Genomic DNA, 18,841 nt, shown 5'->3' on the forward strand with positions numbered 1-18,841 from the left:
GCATCTGGGAGGCAGAGGTTGCAGGGAGCCAAGATTACACCACTGCACTCCAGCCTAGGTGACAGAGCAAGACTCCATCTCAAAAAGAAAAAAAAGAATGACTGACTCTGGGATGTATCTCTTCACATGAAAGGTTCAGATGACCCTGGGAGCTCAAGATGGCACAATCTTTAATGTACCTGCAATTATGCAGGGTTGAGAGCTTCAAGTTTTAAGTCAAAGGCAATGAATTTATAATTTTGAGATTTCAATTTGAGAGCAGGTAGGTTTGTTCTGCAATCTCGAGTCACTGATCTGGCCGTGGATATTCAGCCTTCTTTTCCCAAAAGCTGATCATTTGTTTTGGCGGTTCAAACACATTGCAATGGGGTTATTTGGCTTTACAAATAATACACTACAAAATTCTAGCTGGGAAGGACTCACACCAATTTAAAAGAGAGTAAACACCTGTGAAACAGGAGGAAGAAGGAGGGAGAGGGGGTTGGAGTAACAGGAGGTCTTCAGCAGAAGGTTCTTACTTTTAGTAAAGAAAGAGATGTTACAAATACCTGATGTGAATATGGAAAATACTAACATTTATTAAATCTGGTAGAAGGTACACGGCTAAGTTGCCCTTTGCCTGTAATTCAAATGTTTCATGTTTTTATAATACGATGAAAACACACGCACACACACACACACCCTACCCCAAAAACAGGCCAAGGCAGGGCATTGCTTCTGGCATCTTAGAGAGGGTGTCTGAACCAGCACAGAGGCAGAGGAGAAAACTGAAGTTCAAAGTACTACTCTGGTATGTAAACACTGAGGAAATTCTTGGCCTGAGAGTATACACAGCAATGTATTAACTTGTCTTCTGAAATTTGTTATTACAGGGAAGAAAAGTTTTTTTTGAAAAAACAATTAAGTGGAAGGGAAAATGAAAACTATCATTTAATTATTTAGAGAGGGCCTCCTTGGTACCAGGTACTTTGCCAGAAGTTTCGGCTCTCAAATCATCTAATCTTAACAATGAAAAGGGGTGTTTTGACCCCTTTCTGTCCCACATGATAAAACCAAGCTTCCAAGGGGCAAAGCCACTGGCCCATGGCCTAAAACAGGCAGGGGACTGTGAAGGGGGCAGGCTGGGCCTGGGGGCTGCCCCTGAATTTTTGGTGCAGGCTGCGACCCAGGGTGAGAAGAGCTCACTGGAGCTGATCTTTCTTACCCTCACTGGGGGTCACCCTCTCTCTCCTACAAACCCACGTTTTGCCCCTCTCAGTGCTAGAACCCAGACTGCTGACCCCTGGCACAGAAAGGAACCTTCCAAACACAGCTCTTCCTGGCCATCTTCTCTCCTGTGGCTCCAAAACCAGGCCAGCTCTGTCCCCAGCACCTGCCCAGCTTCCAGGACAAAGCCACCAGTGACACTCCTGCTTCCACTGTCCCAGCACAGGCCCGCCTGGGCACATCTCTCCAGCAGGCCCCTGGGAGCTGAAGGGCAGCCAGCTTTGGTTCCAATCCCAGCCCCACCCCTCAGTGGCTCATCAAACATCACTTCTTTAAACCTCAGATTCCTTGTCTGTAGAAATCTCTCAGCACTCTGTCTCACCTCTGCCATGAGTGTGAGGGGCAACAGCACATATAAAGCTCCCAGACCAGGACCTGGCACAGAGTTGCACACTGATGGGTTATCACTGGCAGAACGATCCTTGACAACTCCGTGTAAACACAGTTCTTCTCGATCCCGGACTTAAGAGTCTTTGAGAGCCAGAGTCGTGCCTTTAGTAATTTCCCACCACCCACAGTATGTGGTAGCAGAGGAGGAGGAAAGAAAGCCCAAGGGCTGGGATGGGTCAAGCGTTTGCCAAGGAAAGGGAGCTGGAGAAGCTGGAGGTAGGGTCGCTGTAAGCCTTCTAAGGCACCCTGAGAGTAAGACAACACAGAAGCAAGGACTGTGGACTCTCAGCAGTGGCTTTTCTTAGCACTGCTCGCTCTCTCTCACACACCACTGGGGAAATGACATCACAGGGCCTCACCTCAAATGGGTCAGGGGAAACAGCATTTCAAAAGGCCTTTCCTGCATCTCTCTGATGGCTGGATGGCATCTTAAAGGCCCCGTTCATCTGAGCTTAGGGAATCGCAGGAAAAGCTCCTGCTGCAAATAGCAAACACTGACACACATTCACCGCTCGTGAACCCCAGGCCGATTTCATTCACACAGCAGCAGATTCTCAACGTGTAGTGGTGGGGGCCAGGCTTGGTGGGGCGTCGCGGGGGCTGAGCCTTGGAAATAACCAGGCTACTTAAGGGAAGGGAGAAACCACTACTTTCTCCCTGTGGCACTCAGTAAGCACCAGCACATCTGAAACCTGGAGTGACTCTGCGGGTGACTCTGACCACATCATCCCATTTTTCTCTACTCTAATGAGGAGTGGTGCTAAATGTGAAAATATCTCAAGGTCTGAACATGAAAGGCACAAGCAGACAAGCACCCAGGAGAGAGGGGGCAGTGGTGGCCGGACCACTGGCCAGGGAGTCAGAAGCAGAGCTCTCTCTGGTCCTCGTTCTGATCTTCCTGGCTGTGTGACTTTAGGCAAGTCGCGTACCCCTCCTGAACCTCTCAGTTGCCTCATTGAGAAAATGAAAAGGTTAGAACAGATCATTCCAAAGATCCCTGCCACTTTTCAGGTTGTTGAAAAAGTGCTCTCTTCTGGGGAATATCTCAGTTGGCACTACTCTCCCAAACCACAGACTTGAGTGAAAACCAAGGCAATTCTTGGTTCCATTCCCCCATCCACTTCTGCTACAGTTCTGTGTGTTGGTCCCTAAAAATTCCTCCCAACCCTTTCCTAATTTGCAGTTAATTGCAAGGAACTGCACCTACATTCATTTCGGGGTTCGCAAATGGAAAATACTAACGACTTTGTAAATTAATTTCAGATTTGGCTCCATTTTTCTGGCAATAGGATCATACTTTGTTTTCCTTCTCACTGTTTTTAGAGGAAAACACAAAAGCAGCCCATCCTCCAAATGCATTTAAAATCCCAATTAAGTTTTTCTAGAAAAAAAAAAAATGGGCATATAATATTGGCATCTGGGGCAAAGTTATGTTATGGTGTAAAGGATTATGGCTATAAGCCTGATAGTGCTCCAATGGGACGAACGGGACATGGTTTTCCTCTGGCAAGTAGAGAGGGATAAGCGGTCCGGGAGGGCTTTTCCCGTGTTCACCAGCAGTTCAGCCAATGTCACTGAGTTCACCCTTCCATGAAGTTAGACGGTCACAGCCACTTGCCTGGAGAAGAAGCACAGACCCCACATCAGGGAGGCCATGGTCTCTGCTGCTTGGGCTGGGCTATTGCATCGGCCCTGGGCATAATACAGGATGGGACACAAACAATTTGGACAAGTGTTTAAAGAGGAGGGACAGAGCAAGGAAGTGCAAAACATGGGTCAGAGGAGGAAGCTGATGATGCTTTGGAGGGAGGAGAGAAATCCGAGTGGACAGGGCAGAATGTACCGAAGGACATAAGGCTTCGTGGTGGGCTGTTCTAAACTGTGCAGCAGAAGTTACGGGGAGTCTGATTTCTGCTCAACTCAAGGAGTTTATCAGAATGAAAGAAAATGCAACCGGCTGCCTTGGAGTGATGAGTGGGGAGTGCGGCAGCTTGCTAATGATAAAAGGCCTGTCATCCATTTGAAGCAGGCTTCCCTCGTATTCAGTACAGTTATGCAAGGCACCTCATTCAACTCATGCAACAGTTCTGGGAGGGCACATCTCACACCTATTCATGAGTCCACTGTCCTAGACAGGAAAATGGGAGCTCACGGGTGGCACTGTGCCCAAGTCACACAGCTAATAACTGCAGGTGCATTTGACTGAGGCCTTCTGCCCAGTGCTTTTCCTCCCACAATTCCTCCCATTCTACAGCCTTGGAGTCCCTGCCTCTTGGGTCAAAAGGCTGGGTTTAGGAATGATGCCTCCCTGCCCCATCTGCCCTCACATCCCTGCAAGAAGCACAAGCCGCACATTCTGGTCTAGCTTCCATCTTGCCTATGGGAGGGGCATATAGATTCCTGGGGTGAAGATGGGGCAATGTTCCTTGATTTTCCATCTCAGAAATGGGCAAAACAGTGAGGCTGTCCTTCTCAAAGCCCCATCCACTTCCTGAAAAATCCGGTGAGGGTCAGGGTGAGACGTTCGCAGCATGGGAACTTGCTGTTCATCAGGTCTCTACAACACAGAATCTATGTGGCTGATCGCTGAGGACTCAGTTTCCCCCTCTATAAAGTGAAAGACTTGCTAGTTATCCTCCAAGACACCTTTCTGTCATGAAGTTCCATGTCTCAGATGACCATCAGTTTGGACAGGGTTCTCTGCAGGTCTGCTTGGGCATGGAAGATGACCACTCAAGGGTCCTCCCAACAGAGGCAGGACGACAACCTGAGCTTGCCCTGCATGATAACACAGAAGGGGGAGATTGGAGGAACAGAGAGAGATGCCTTCACAAAGTTCACACACATTGGATCTCTATGTCCTGTTAGTGCAGTGTTCTTAGCCAGGTAGTATCCTGAAGAAGCACCCATCTCCTGGGCAGGGTGATTTCTGCACAAGAGGATGGACTGGCTGCCCTGCCCCCAATTAACACGTGGCAAAACTGAAGGCCAGGTAAGGCCTCACAAGAAAGTTCTGGCAAATCGGGCTTCATTTGAGGACCAGGACTCAACCCTGGTCACAAAGAGGCAGAGAGGTATAGTGGCTAAGTCAGGGCTCTTAGAGAGAGAGGCTGGGACTGAAATCCCTAGCTTCATGATGTTCAGAAAGGTCCAAGTCTCTGAGCATCGGTTTCCTCCTCTTTACAGCGGGACTGGGAGAAATCCCTGGAATAAATTGTGACCACCACCCTGCACAGTGCTTGGCATGCAACAGACGTCAGCCACCATTCAGCATCAGGAGCACTGTGATTGCTCTTAAAAGTAAAACAAAACAAACACATTCAAAATGAAAACAACAACAATGAAACCCCTGAAAACACAACTCGATGCCTGGCAAATAGAAACAACTCCATGCATATCTCCCGGCCGATGGCAAAACAGAAAGAGGGACAAATGAGTCGAAACCTCTTGGTTCTGAGGTCCCACACCTTCCATTCGGTACCATATGACCTGTGGCAAGGGGCTGACACTCCCTGAGCCTCAGTCAGCTTCGGGAATCTGCCGAGTACTCTGCAGGGAGATCTACACGTGCGAAGCAGCAGGTCCTCAGAGGACATAGCAAGAGCACGTAGGACAAGATATTCCTGCCGAAATCATTCTGGCCCAAAGCACGTATTCAGTGAATATTTGTGAAGTGAGTGACTGCATGAATCCATGCATGCATTCGATAGCTTGCTCATTTCCAGCCACCCCAAATCCTTGGGGATTCCCCGAGCAAAAAGTCTCAGTTGCTTGGAGGCTAGGGAAGTACTCAGCATTCCCAGCGTGGCAGGCAGAACACAGCCCAGATCTCTGGCCTCTGCGATTGCAGTCCACTACCACCTCCTCACCCCCACCTCATACCCCCGACTAGCTATCACCAACACTGCCCCCCAAAGGGTTACAAGTGTCCACCTTTCAGGCAGGTGGCACCTTTCTGTGATTAGACGGAATGCTGCTTTTACATGTACACCACCCCAACCAAAGCAGGCCTAGGCCTTCTGAACTGACGCCCTGAAGCTGTTACTGGACAGGCCACCAGCCCATGGTGTCCTTCCTGTCCCCTGGCACTCTCCTTGAATACTTTGCCTAAGTTGCTATGTGCAAATTCTCTTTCTCTGTGTAGGACAGCAGTCCCCAGTCTTTTTGGCACCAGAGATGGGAGTTGGGGGGATGTTACAGGATGAAACTGTTCTACCTCAGATCATCAGGCATTAGATTCTCATATGGAGTGTACAACCTAGATCCCTCCAATACGCAGCTCACAATAGGGTTCATGCTTCTATGAGAATCTAATGCAGTCACTTATCTGACAGGAGGCGGAGCTCTGGCCCTAATGCTCACTTGTCCACCATTCATCTACTACGAGACCTGGTTCCTAACAGGCCGCAGAGCAGTATCAGTCCGTGGCCCCAGGGTTGGGGACCCCTGGGACTGGGGACCCCTGGTGTAGGAGAAGGAGGTCAGGTGAGTGGAAGGCACCTAGTACCGGAGTCAGCAGGCCCTATTCCAAATTCTAACTCTACTTGGGACTACGTGGCCTTGGGTAAGTTGCTGGGTCTGAGTTTCTGTTGCCTCATCTGTAAAACGCACATGATATCCAACCACCATGCAAGGCTGCTGTGAGAACTAAATGGAATGACAAAGGTAGAGTATCTAGCACGGCACCTGGGACATAGTAGATATTCAGCAAATCCAAGTTTCCCTTCTTCCTTAATGGGAAGAAGACCAAGCTCTAGTCCCACCCAGCTCCTCACTAGTAACTCAGCCAGGGAGCTCAATGACTCCACTCCAAAATGCAGGTGACATCAACTGACCTAACGAAGAAATCCTGTAGCTGCTGCGTCCAATATGGTGGCCATCAGCCACACGGCAGCACTTGAAATGTGGACAGTGCAAACTGAGATGTGCTGCAAGTATAAAGAACACATCAACTTCAGACTTAGTATGATAAAGAAGAATGTAATACAGCTCCTTAACAATCTTTATATTTGAGTACATGCTAAAACGATGATGGTTTGGGATATACTGTATTAAACAAGATATATTAGGTAAAATTAATTTCACGAACCTCATCTTACATTTTAACATGGCCAGATTTCAGATTTTAGAAGTAATTCTAATTATCCGAGGGGAATACATTCCAAGACCCCCAGTGGATGCCTGAAACCAGAGATAGTACCAAACTCTATAGACACTGTGTTTTTTCCTATACATACACACCCAAGACAAAGTTTAATTTATAAATCACAGGAAGAGATTAACAACAATAACTAATAATGAAATCTAACAATTATAACAATATACTATTGTAAAAGTCCTACAAATGTGGTCTTTCTCTCAACACATCTGATTGTACTATACTTACCTATTTCCAAACTGTAGCTGACTGAAACCTCATAAGGCAAAACCAAGAACAAGTGGGGGCTGCTGTACATCGTGGCTCACATTACAGTAATATCAGGCAACACTGCTCTTGAATGCTAAACAAACGTGAGTTACTGCATGGCCGTTATTCTTTCCCCAAGTAGACTGAAATTCGAGGAATCCTGTTAGTTCCTGCTTTACTTTTCCCACAGTGACGTGTTAAGTGCACATCACTTCCCAGGGGTCCCAGGGGTTGGGGACCCCTGGTGTAGAGGAAGAGAGGACAGGTGAGTGGAAGGCACCTAGGATTGGAGTCAGCAGGCTCTATTCCAAATTCCAACTCTACCTGGGACTATGTGGCCTTGGGTAAGTGGCTGGGCCTGAGTTTGTTGCCTCATCTGTAAAATGCACATGATATCCATTCACCGTGCACATCACCTTTAAGACACAGTGCTAATGGTGCACACCAAAATACTTTTAGAAGGCTGAGTGTGGTGGCTCAGGCCTATAATCCTGGCATTTCTGGAGGCCGAGTTGCGGGATCGCTTGAGGCCAGGAGTTCCAGACCAGCCTTGGCAAAATGGCAAGGCTCGCTCTACTAAAAATACATATTTAAAAACTAGCGGGTGTGGCACGCACCTGCAGTCCCAGCTACTTAGGAGGCTGAGGTGGGAGGATCTCTTGAGCCCAGAGATTTGAGGCTGCAGTGAGCTATAATCGTACCACTGCACTCCAGCCTGGGCGACAAAGCAAGACCCCAACTCTCTGAAAACCAAATTCTTAGAAATCTTATGCTGGCCTTGAAAAGAAAAAGAAATGAATTATGATTTATGAATTATAACAAGTCACTATACACCAGGAACTATGTTCCTGGGTTTTACACACACCAGCTCCTTTAATCCTTCAAGAACCCCATGTTTTGCAGATAAGGAAACTGAGGCAAAAAGGCTGAGGGACTCGGCCAAGGCTACTAATGGTCAGGAGTAAAAGCAGGGATCTGAACCTAGCTGTTCTTCCTCCAAGTCCGGCTCTTCTCCACTGACCATAAAGGCAAGCAGGCAGTCCACTCTCCCTGTTTTTGCAGTGTGAAAACCTCTAAATCTTACACATCTTAGAAAAACTCCAGCCCCAGAGATGCTCTACTTCCCATCCCCACCCCCAACAAAGGATTTCCCAGCAAGTCAGAAATGACAAACCACAAAACGGAGTCCATGCATAACCATATCCACGTCTGGCCAAGGCTTGGTTAGCTCAGAGTTAGTCACATTTTAAAAGGGGTGAGTGATAGGGAAGGTGGATTCTATTTTGTTGCCTGTGAACTTTGTGGCCAGGGTGCAGGCTGCAAGTTGGAAAGGGAGAACCAGTGGATAGCTCAGAGCCTGATAAGATACTTTTTCAGAGGAGCTCGTCAGCAAGGCTGAATATTCCCAAGTTTCAGAAGCTCAGCTCCTCCCAGCTCCACTGATAATCTCCCTACCACTTTCAGCCTAAGCTGTCCTCTGGCCTCTAGCCATCCACTCTAGCCTTGGACATGAACGCACTCTGGGGAGAAAGGCCCTGAGCCTGACACAGAATAGACTGACCATAAGCGTGTACAGTAGGATGTGGGGGTGGGGTGAATAGATGGATGTACAAATCAACCAATCAATTTCAAAAAGTCTGAAGGTGCAGCAGACATAGCCCTTCACCTTCAGGAACTCCAGAGATGGGCACAGAAGACACGGACATGGAAGGTCAACACAAGAGTTGCATATGACTAATTGCCAGGTGAGTATTCATATGCACAAGGGTGAAGGAGAGAGGATGAGCAAACCTCTTCCCCTGTGCCTATATCCCGTATGGATGCACAGGTGGAGGGCTGTCTCCAGGCTGTGGCTCAGAGGAGGGAAAGGGCAGGATGGGCCAGTCATCTGGAAATGCTTCCTGGAGGAAGTGCCTAAGAAGGAACGGGACTTAGATGCAACTGGAGGACGTTCTGATGGTTAGTTGTGTCAAGCCCGTCACTTAACCTGTCAGCCTCTTGGTTTCCTTTTTTACAGGGGGAGGCACCGCAGAAAGAGAGGGAGGAGACAGAAAAACAAAACACCTGGTAGACAGTTCACATTCGACCTCAGACAGGGTAAATATTTACTCATCCATTCATGAGCCTGGCCCTGGGGAGCGACCTCGGCTTGGGCCACCTGGGTTTATGCCGGTGTCTGGTCTTGATTTGAGGCTCGAGGCAGTCGGTATTTAGCCCACGGCACAGAGTCCAGCCCTATACCTTGTCTGTCTGAGAACTAAATGGATCCCATTTGATGGCAGTGGAAAAACTGACCACCACGATGACCCTACTGCTCACGCCAAGACACACCAGGCAGTGGCCGTAAGAGCTGCCCTCTAATGAGTACCCACCTTGTGCTGGAATATTCAAGAGTGTGCCTGTGTGGGCGGTGACTATCTTCTCCTCACCAGGAGGCCGTAGGGAGACACAGCCCTCCACTCCACAACTCAGTGAGGCCCCACCATTCACACCATGTTACATCAAAGGGATGCCTGAACCAGACCTGCCAGACTCTACTGTCAGAGCTCTCCCAGCTAACCACAAGGTTGAAGAAGAGACATACTCATCCGACAAACATTTACTAAGGGCCTACTGTGTGCCAGGCACCTTCCAGGGCGTGGGACACAGCCGTGGACAAGACAGGAAAGGGCTCTGTCCTTGGGGAGCTGGCATTCATTGGGGGAAGATGGGCCTTAATAAGCACAGAATAGAAAATCAAAACCATTTCAGTGGGTGGTACAGGTTTAATGTCTGAGGGGAAAGTTGAAGCAGGGTCAGCTCCTGTGCCACCTGAACATGATGATCTGTAACAGTTGCTGCAAAGCATGTTTAAAATATCTTATTTCCAGGCCAGGCACAGTGGCTCAAGCCTGTAATCCCAGCACTTTGGGAGGCCGAGACGGGCGGATCATGAGGTCAGGAGATCGAGACCATCCTGGCTAACATGGTGAAACTCCATCTCTACTAAAAAATACAAAAAACTAGCCGGGCGAGGTGGCGGGCACCTGTAGTCCCAGCTACTAGGGAGGCTGAGGCAGGAGAATGGTGTAAACCTGGGAGGCGGAGCTTGCAGTGAGCTGATATCGCGCCACTGCACTCCAGCCTGGGAGACAGAGCGAGACTCCGTCTCAAAAAAAACAAAAACAAAAACCTATTTCCAGACTGTACCCCAAGAGTCCCATTAGAAGTCTAGGGAGACGCCAAGAAACAGACAGCTGTGGTAGCAGGCTAGGAGATTGGCAGCAGGAGGTCCCAGACCCCTGGAAGTCTGGAGTCTGGGCACAGTGCCCCAGCATTGCCCCACCACTCAGGAAGCAATTGTGAGCAATCACAACTCATGCCTCAATCTCCTCATCTGTAAACAGAGCATCCTAACCCCTGGCCTGACACCGCGCAAGATGGTTCCAAGACGCAAAGAAGGCTGTGGAGGTAAACTGTAAAGGGCTGAACGAAGGTGAGCTGTGCACATTCTCAAACACGACTGCTGGTAAGATGAACCCAGAAAAGAAAAGAAGAAAACTACGCAACTCCCTAAGGACTCAGGGACTGTCTGTCAAGCACACAGTTTCTGCTTCTCAGTGACAAATATCCCACACCTAACCCACCCTGCCAAATAAGATAACTCTTACTCAAACGTGGTTGCTCAACACACGCCCGAGTGTGGGTTTCCATGCAGTTGTCCCATCCTGTGGGAACCCAGCGTGTGGGGTTCCTGGTGAAGTGAGCGGCGGCAATAAATTACCCCAGTGCCGCGGCTCTTGCCCACATGTTGCTCTTATGGTCAGTGCACTTCAGCCCAGCAGTGACCTAAGCCCAGCACCAGTGAACCCAGCAGCAGGCTCCTCTGTCATCCTCCTCCAGCAAGCACAAGCTCATATTTCAGGCCGTTTGCTCCCATGGGCATGACTCAGAGGAGTCAGTTGTCTTAAAAAAATGCTTTTCATATTTCAAATCAAAAATAAATACCACGCACTCTGGATGCAAGCCATCACAGATGTCTCTGCTAAGCTATTAAAGTGAAAAGGCCCGATGAGGCCTAAAAAGTGGTTAACTCCTATCATCCTGTTCCCACTGGCTTCATCCACCCACGGGGGGCTAGAAGAGTGGTCCTGAGGCCAGGTCATAGGACTGTCATCTGGCTCAGCCAGTAACAGTGAGGACAGAGATTCATCATTCACTGGGACTGGAGAAGGTGGAAAGCACATGTCCAATGGGGTGATCCCGGAGAGGAGATCGTGGATCTAGGCACAGAAAGGCAGCAGCGCTTCAAAGAGGCTCTCCATACACACACTGGGGCCACTCTTAATCTTCATCAAGAAAGAAGCGGGTGGATCAGCAACCAGAGCTGCCAGGCCAGGAGGTTCAGCAACAAACCCAGTCAGTGCCCAAGCAAGGACTGTCCAGAGGGAAAGGGCTGGCCCACTAGTGAGTGGGCCTGGATGGAATACGGGGATGCACCCAGCCACCAGGGCCTGTAGCCCATGCTACAGCACAACTGCTTCCCATGACTCCCTCCCTCCCTTCCCCAACCCACCCAGCCCTCTGACCATTTGGCTGGTCGGGTGGTGTGCCCATAAGCAGATAGCGCCCTGGTTATAACCTCACAGTAGTTACACTTGTCAATAAATACACTTGATGTGTGCTTTAGATTTTTGCTAAGAGACAGGAGCCCTGACTCCAAGACTGACAAAATGAGGTTTCTGAATTGTTCAGGCCAGGCTCAGATGCCAGGTAAATTCACCAAGATCAGGGTCATCTTCTGGCCACCAGCCTCTCCCCGGCTGCCCCGTGCCACATCTTCCATTCCAAGTCCTCTAGATGTCCCTCATTCAGGCACAGAGCAGTGAGGTTTTTCAAGGTGCTCCAACATCACAGGTAGAGGTATACCTTTGAAAGCTAATTAAAAGCTGAAACTTCACTGTCAGCCCTGTTTAATTTCTATTCAAACACAGTCTCAGATGACGCCTTGGTCAGCTGTGTGACGTAGTAATGAATATTCTCATTCACCAAAGGACAACCAAAATCTTTTTCTTTTTCTAATTCCCTTTGAAAATATTTCCAGAAAGTATTTGTCTACTCTTCTTCCTCAACAAATTCATTTTCTCTAAAGATAATAGCTTTTTGTTTTTTTTTTTCTAAAGACTGACAATCCTCCAGCCTCTCGGGCCCAAATTGTGAAGTTAATTCTCACTGCGGAGATCAACAAGCTATGTAAACTGCAGAGGTGGATGGCTGGCGGGGTCATCTAGACACCCCAGGGCAATCATTAGCAATGTCTTCTTTCAAAGGAACAAAAAAACTGGGTGTGGTAGCATATGCCCGTAATCTTACCATGTCAGGAAGCTGAGGTGGGAGGATCACTTGAGGCCAGAAGTTCAAGACCAGCCTGCCCAACATAGCAAGACCTCATCTCTACAGAAAAATCCAAAAATTAGTCAGACGTGGTGGCCTGCTTCTGTAGTCCCAGCTAATCAGGAGGCCAAGGCTAGAGGATCATTTGAGCCCAGGAGTTTGAGGCTGCAGTAAGCTATGATCGCACCACAGCACTCCAGCCTAGGTGACAGAGGGAGACTCTGTCTCAAAAATAAAAAACGAAAATCCAAAGGAACAAAAGCTTCTAAATAAAACTGACAACAACCTATTTTCCAGTGATTTGTTTCAGTCTATTCTATAGCAAAACCAAAAGTTGGAAAGCAGGACACACTATTTTCCCTTTGTTTCCAGGCTTTTTGGATACTCTGGGATGTTTTATTATAGCTTTTCAGGTTAGCAACTGAATCTACTGCTTTAAATGTAGAGGTCCTTCACCTAAAAAGAAGGCCAAATGTTGCAGAAAAACATTGAATATATTCTTTGGAAATGTCAAAAAAAGACTATTTCAAAATAAGTTTGTCTTGTCTCCCAATTTTGGGGCATTCCGTCTATCTGAGTGCCTCCTATGTACTGGATTCTATACTATAGGATTAGAATGCTGGGAGAATGTGACGATATGCTCATAATATTAATGGCTACTATTTACTAACACTTGCACTATGCTAGGAATTGTAGTCAATCTCAAACATGTTAGAATTTTTTTTTTTCCTTTTTTTTTTTGAGATGGAGTTTTGCTCTTGTTGCCCAAGCTGGAGTGCAATGGTGCAATCTCGGCTCACTGCAACCTCCTCCTCCTGGGTCCAAGCGATTCTCCTGATCCTGCCTCAGCCTCCCGAGTAGCTGGGATTACAGGTGTGTCCCACCATGCCCGACTAACTTATTGTATTTTCAGTAGAAACGGGATTTCACCATGTTAGCTAGTCTGGTTTCGAACTCCTGACCTCAGGTGATCCGCCCGCCTCAGCCTCCAAAAGTGCTGGGATTACAGGCGTGAGCCACCGTGCCCGGCTGATTTTGTTTGTTTGTTTTTGTTTTTTGAGACAGGGTCTCACTCTGTTGCCCAGGCTAGAGTGCAGCGGCATGATCATAGTTCACTGCAGACTTTAACTCCTGGCTCAAGCAACCTTATGCTGCAGCCTCCCGAGTAGCTGAGACCACAGGCTCACACCACCATGCCCAGCTAATATTTTTAATTTTTTGTAGAGATGAGAACTTGTTATGTTCTTGTTATGCTAGCCAGTCTGGTCTCAAACTTCTGGCCTCAAGCGATCCTCCCGCCTCAGCCTCCTAAAGTATTGGGATTACAAGCATGAGCCACCATGCCCACACGCAAGTATTTAAAACAAATTCACTGAGGTATTTTATCCCTGTTTTACAGATGAAGAAACTGAAGACTCAGAATGTTTAAGTCCTTCTCTGAAGTCCCATAACTTACAAGTGGTGGGGCCAGGATTTGAACCCTGGTCTGTAGGATCCCAAAGCCCTATTCCTTACCACCCTACATAGGGACCACAGGGAACATCACTGCTCTGTGAAAAAAACCTATCCTTGTCCATGGAGTGATTACTTTCCTAAGAAAATCAGACAAGCCCTGGCTTGAAAACATGTTTAAGAACCAGCTCAGCTCTTAGCCAGATGCATGACCCTCAGCATCCCCTTACTTCTCTGGACCTCAGTATTTTGGACAATGAAACTAGTATATCATTTCCTGTGACCTCTCTTCGCTCTAACAAACGGCCAAAAAACCCAAGAGATCACCAGCTCCATAAATCCCCCGATAGGAAATGGGCCAAAGGATTACCATGCAGAAAGCAGTCCTGACTTGCTCATTCCCAAACTCTGGTGAGGAAACCAAGAAAAACCAGCCACCCACAGCTGACAGGGTCTGGGGGGAACAGCAAAAGAGCTAACTCGCACAGCAGCCCCAGGCTAACTGAAGAGTCCCTGAAGCCTACAGATCAATTTCTCTTTTCTAAGAAGGAAAGGTGAGTATAACCTTCAGTTTCCCCATGTGTAAAATGAAAAGGTTTCATTTGTTCATTCTTCTAAGTGGTCAAGTCAACTTAACCTCTGTAGGACTCAGTTTCCTCATCTACAAAATGGGGACATATGTGCAGACCTTAGACCAGTGCTACCCAATAGAATTTTTGGTGGTGATGAAAACGTACTGCTCTATATGAACTGATGTGGTAGCCACTAGCCTACCCGTGCACTTGAAATGTGGCTGGTGTGACTGAGAGACAGGACTTGTAATTGTATTTAATTTTAATGAACCAACATTTAAATAGCCACATGAGGGTGGTGGATAGGTATCAGACAACATAGCCTTAGACTGTAGTGGCAGGAATGAAATCAGATGACATTTGCAAACTGCCTAGCACAGTGGTGAGACACAAAGTTCCGGAGGGAAAACATGCATGAATATGCAGAGGTCCTATCAGAAGAGATTTTTTTTTAAGCAAAATATCCTCATATCAAGAAATGGAGGCACTAGAGGCTGACGAGCACATACCTGGATGTGTTAGAAAGACCCAGAGACATCAGGCATACTGTAGAAACCATTCTCTCAGTGTACAGACTAAACGGCTGAAGGTCTGTTTTGTTTTCTTCACAAATGTTCTTGTCAGAAGATAAAAGAGAGCCGTTTTCAGCAAATCTAGGTTTTTATAACCCTAAACGCCCAGTACAAACTGCCCCAAGAGTAAGCTCTCTCTTCAACAAAAACTCCCGTCCTCCCAGGCAGCCACCCCCCGCCCATCTGCAGCCCTCCCAGGGGCCTCTGGGAGCTGCCCACCCAGAACGGAGTGCAACTGAGATGCGGGGCACATCCTGCCAGGCACAGTCACTCATGGGGAGAGAGCCACCGACGATGCCCTCAGGGCCCACAAGGCCGGCTGGCAGTGGCCTGTGTCGGGAGTGCCCACTGGCACCCGCTGGCAGCCAGCCTGCGTCACAAGCCCAACAGGAAACGAGGAGAAGAGAACACTGGGGCTGCGTGGAAATCCCCACCGGGCTCCACGCCGGAGGGTGACTCAGCAGGGCTGGCCAGCAAGCTGCCTCCCACCCCTCAGCCAGGACGGGGCGGGGGCTGCAGGAAACAGGCCTCCCGCCTCTCTGCAAAGGCTAAGTGCACATTCTTACATATTATGATGTTACAGATATAATCGTGTCCTGCCTGAAAACATGCAAGACAAAGTCTCAACATATCAGATGGGGATTCAAGGTCCTTTTATAACAGAAAATGCACTTTCTCTAAGCAGGGGTGTCCAGTCTTTCAGCTTCCCTGGGCCACGCTGGAAGAAGAGTCGTCTTGGGCCACACATAAAATACACCAACGATAGCTGATGAGTTAAAAAATAATCACAAAAAACAAAAAATCTTATAATGTTTTAAGACAGTTTATGAATTTGTGTTGGGCCTCATTCAAAACTGTCCTGGGCCACATGCGGCCCACGGGCCAGAGGGTGGACAAGGTTTCTCTAAAGGAAAGTCTTACAAGTCCTGGAGCAGCCATGAAGCTTGAAAAATCCCCTTCCCTTTCCCAGGCCCAATTTCTTACCTGTAGGATAAAGGGGTAGCGCCAGGGTGAGATTCCGACACTCTCCACGGAGTGTTCCCAGGTAACACCATTGCACAGTGCCTCCGCCCTCCTTGCAGCCAGCCCATCTGCCCTTCTAGACCACCCCATGGCACTTACCAGTCTTAGATTATGGCGTTCATCATCCTAAACACAGACATTTTACCAGGCCTCCCACTCAGATACTGTCACCAGGACAGAGGCCATGCCTTACATCTCCAAAGTGAGTTTGATATATAGAGGCAGTTTCAAAAATCATCCATGTATTGACCCAAAGACACAGCACGGCATGTGTGTAAGTCTTGTTATTCTTGATAGCCCTCCTGAACTCCAGGTCACGGCAGGGCTGCCTGAGCTGCCACAGGCTCTTATCACCTCTGTTCCCCACATCACGTGAAGCAGCTCAGGGCAAAATCTGTCCCACACTGTTCCTCTTTCTCCCATAAAGTACCCAGTGTACTCCAGGGACTTATGGCTAGCGAAAGAAACAACAAGCAAGAAAGTGGGGAGGTCCTAGAAACCCACTCCTAGTGAGTTGCAAGAGGCTTACTAAACCCAGAGTCTTGGCCAGGCACAGTGGCTCATGCCTTTAATCCCAGCACTTTGGGAGGCCAAGGTGGTCAGATAGCTTGGGCTCAGGAGTTTGAGTCCAGCCTGGGTAACATGGTGAAATCCCACCTCTACAAAATACACAAAAATTAGTCAGGTATGGTAGCGTACGCCTATAATCCCAGCTACTAAGGGGCTGAGGCAGGAGGATTGCTTGAGCCTGGGAGGTCAAGGCTGCAGTGAGCTGTGATTGTACCACTGCACTCCAGCTTGGGTGACAAAGTGAGACTCTGTCTCAAAAAAAAAAAAAAAAAAAAAATCCAAAGTCTTTACCCCTTGAAGTTACTAGAAAAATCCAACCTATGTTATTTCACTTTAAAAATACCAACTCGCCATGACTTTTTCCTTTCAGAAGCTCTTAGGCAATTCTACCTTTGGACTACAAGCTTCTTACAAAATAATTCATTTTTCCCATTCCCCAGTGTGTGCGGGTCTGAATTTTATGGATGTCTTTGGCAAGTCTGAGACAATTCAGTCCGGGTTCCATCCATCTGCTTCATAGACATTTCCACTCACTTGGCCTCTAAAAGCACTGCATGCGCTCCCCATCCACGGTCAGCCCTTATCCAGTTCCCTCTCTGACTCCCACTCTGTGGCACCCCGCCTCCCACCACGGCCCCAGCACAGCTGTGTGGCAGGAATAACCCAGCCCTCTGTGTCTACTGCCCACCTCCCATTGACTACAGGCCTCCCTGCAATGGGCTTCAGCCCCAGCACTGCACCATGACTGCCCTTGCTAAGGTCACCTAGTGGCCTCCAGGTTACAGAATCTAAAACACTTGGTTTTCAGGCCTTATCATTCAGGGTTCTCTGCAACATCTAGCACTGCTGCTCCCTTCCTCTCACTACAGGGTCTCATCACTCACCTTCAATGTCACTGTGCACCATCTTGCTTTTCCTCTGTCTCTCCTTGCATTGCCTAAATGGGGCTGTTCTTCAGGTGCAGGTCTGGACCTTCTCATTCTACCCTCATATCCTCCCCAGCCTGGCCTCATCCATACAATGATGACTCACAAATGTATATCTCTCTCCCGCAAACTCCATGCTCATCTATCCAGCTCCTTGGCCTGTGCCCCTTATAATAGGTGCTCCATAAATGTTTGCTGGTACACACCAACAGTTAACAAGGACCTGCTTGTGCATGATTCTGTGCTAGGTACAACAGGGGATGCGTGTCCCTGAGCTCAAGAGACACAAAGAGGAAAAATTGGGCAACATCAGAGAAAAGGCAAACATCACCTGGCTGGGGTTCCCAAGGAAGGCACCACAGGGAAGACAGCATTTGGGTTGTGTCTTGAAAGACAAGATCAGAAACCAGTATTTTATCCTGTACAATGGGATGGCATGACTCAGGACCCCCACATCACATGGAGAGACCGTGAAGCCTTACCTAGCTATTTTAAACTGGTGTTTTGTGTTCCCATGTTGGATGAAAACCTCGCAGAGAAAGGCATTTTTTCTAAGCAGAGCTCTTTCCGGTGCTTTCTATGACAATAGCCATCTCTTTACATCTCCCCTCACCCGATTCTAGTCTGGTATAAAAATGACACACCTTTGGACCCAAGTCTGCTGGCCCCAGTCCTGATCTCACTCAACAATGAGTTATTACCTTTTTGGAAAACATCAAAGACCACCAGAAATCAAACAAAACAAGAACTTCTATTTAGTAGCAGAAAACACATGAGATCTGCTTTACCTAACCCTGGTAATAAACACTCTGAAGAGGAAAGCGCTATCCGTATCTTCACTTACGCCACCTAGCCTTCTCTCAGTCTTCCCTCAGCTGGGCTGGACAGGCCCTCACTGGGCTCCCCCACTGCAGTGACCACACCAGATGACTTGTTTCATGCCTATCTTCCCCGACGCTGTGAGTTAGTGGGCACCAAGTGCTGTGCCAGGCAGCACCCAACACAAGCATGTTGAAAGAATGAATTTCAGACTCTTTTTTATTGCTTGAGATGTTGTCTCAATCTGTTGTCCCACTCTGTTGTCCAGGCTGGAATGCAATGGCACGATCTCAGCCCACTGCAACCTCCACCTCCAAGGTTCAAGCAGTTCTCCTGCCTTAGCCTCCTGAGTAGCTGGGATTACAGGCGCCCATCACCATGCCCAGCTAATTTTTGTGTTTTTGGTAGAGACGGGGTTTGCCACGTTGGCCAAGCTGGTCTTGAACTCCTGACCTCAGGTGATCCACTCAC

General features: G+C 48.2%; 1 protein-coding gene across 4 annotated transcripts in view; it reads right to left on the minus strand.

Annotated features, from left to right (window-relative positions):
* The window catches only part of SMAD3 (SMAD family member 3), a 132,323-nt gene that overhangs the window by 60,314 nt on the left and 53,168 nt on the right, over nucleotides 1-18,841 (minus strand). Inside the window, exon 1 of one of the 4 annotated variants that reach the window (XM_033189659.1) lies at nucleotides 16,155-16,790. The exons of 2 other annotated variants lie outside the window; for them this stretch is intronic. The gene's annotated coding sequence lies outside the window, so the exon portion shown is untranslated. Of the gene's footprint in view, nucleotides 1-14,969; nucleotides 14,994-16,154; nucleotides 16,791-18,841 lie in introns of those variants that run through there. One more of the 4 variants, XM_033189657.1, reaches the window with a different exon arrangement.

This window comes from Trachypithecus francoisi, unplaced genomic scaffold (assembly GCF_009764315.1).
Source record: "Trachypithecus francoisi isolate TF-2019V2 unplaced genomic scaffold, Tfra_2.0 Lachesis_group3, whole genome shotgun sequence".
NCBI lineage: Eukaryota > Metazoa > Chordata > Mammalia > Primates > Cercopithecidae > Trachypithecus > Trachypithecus francoisi.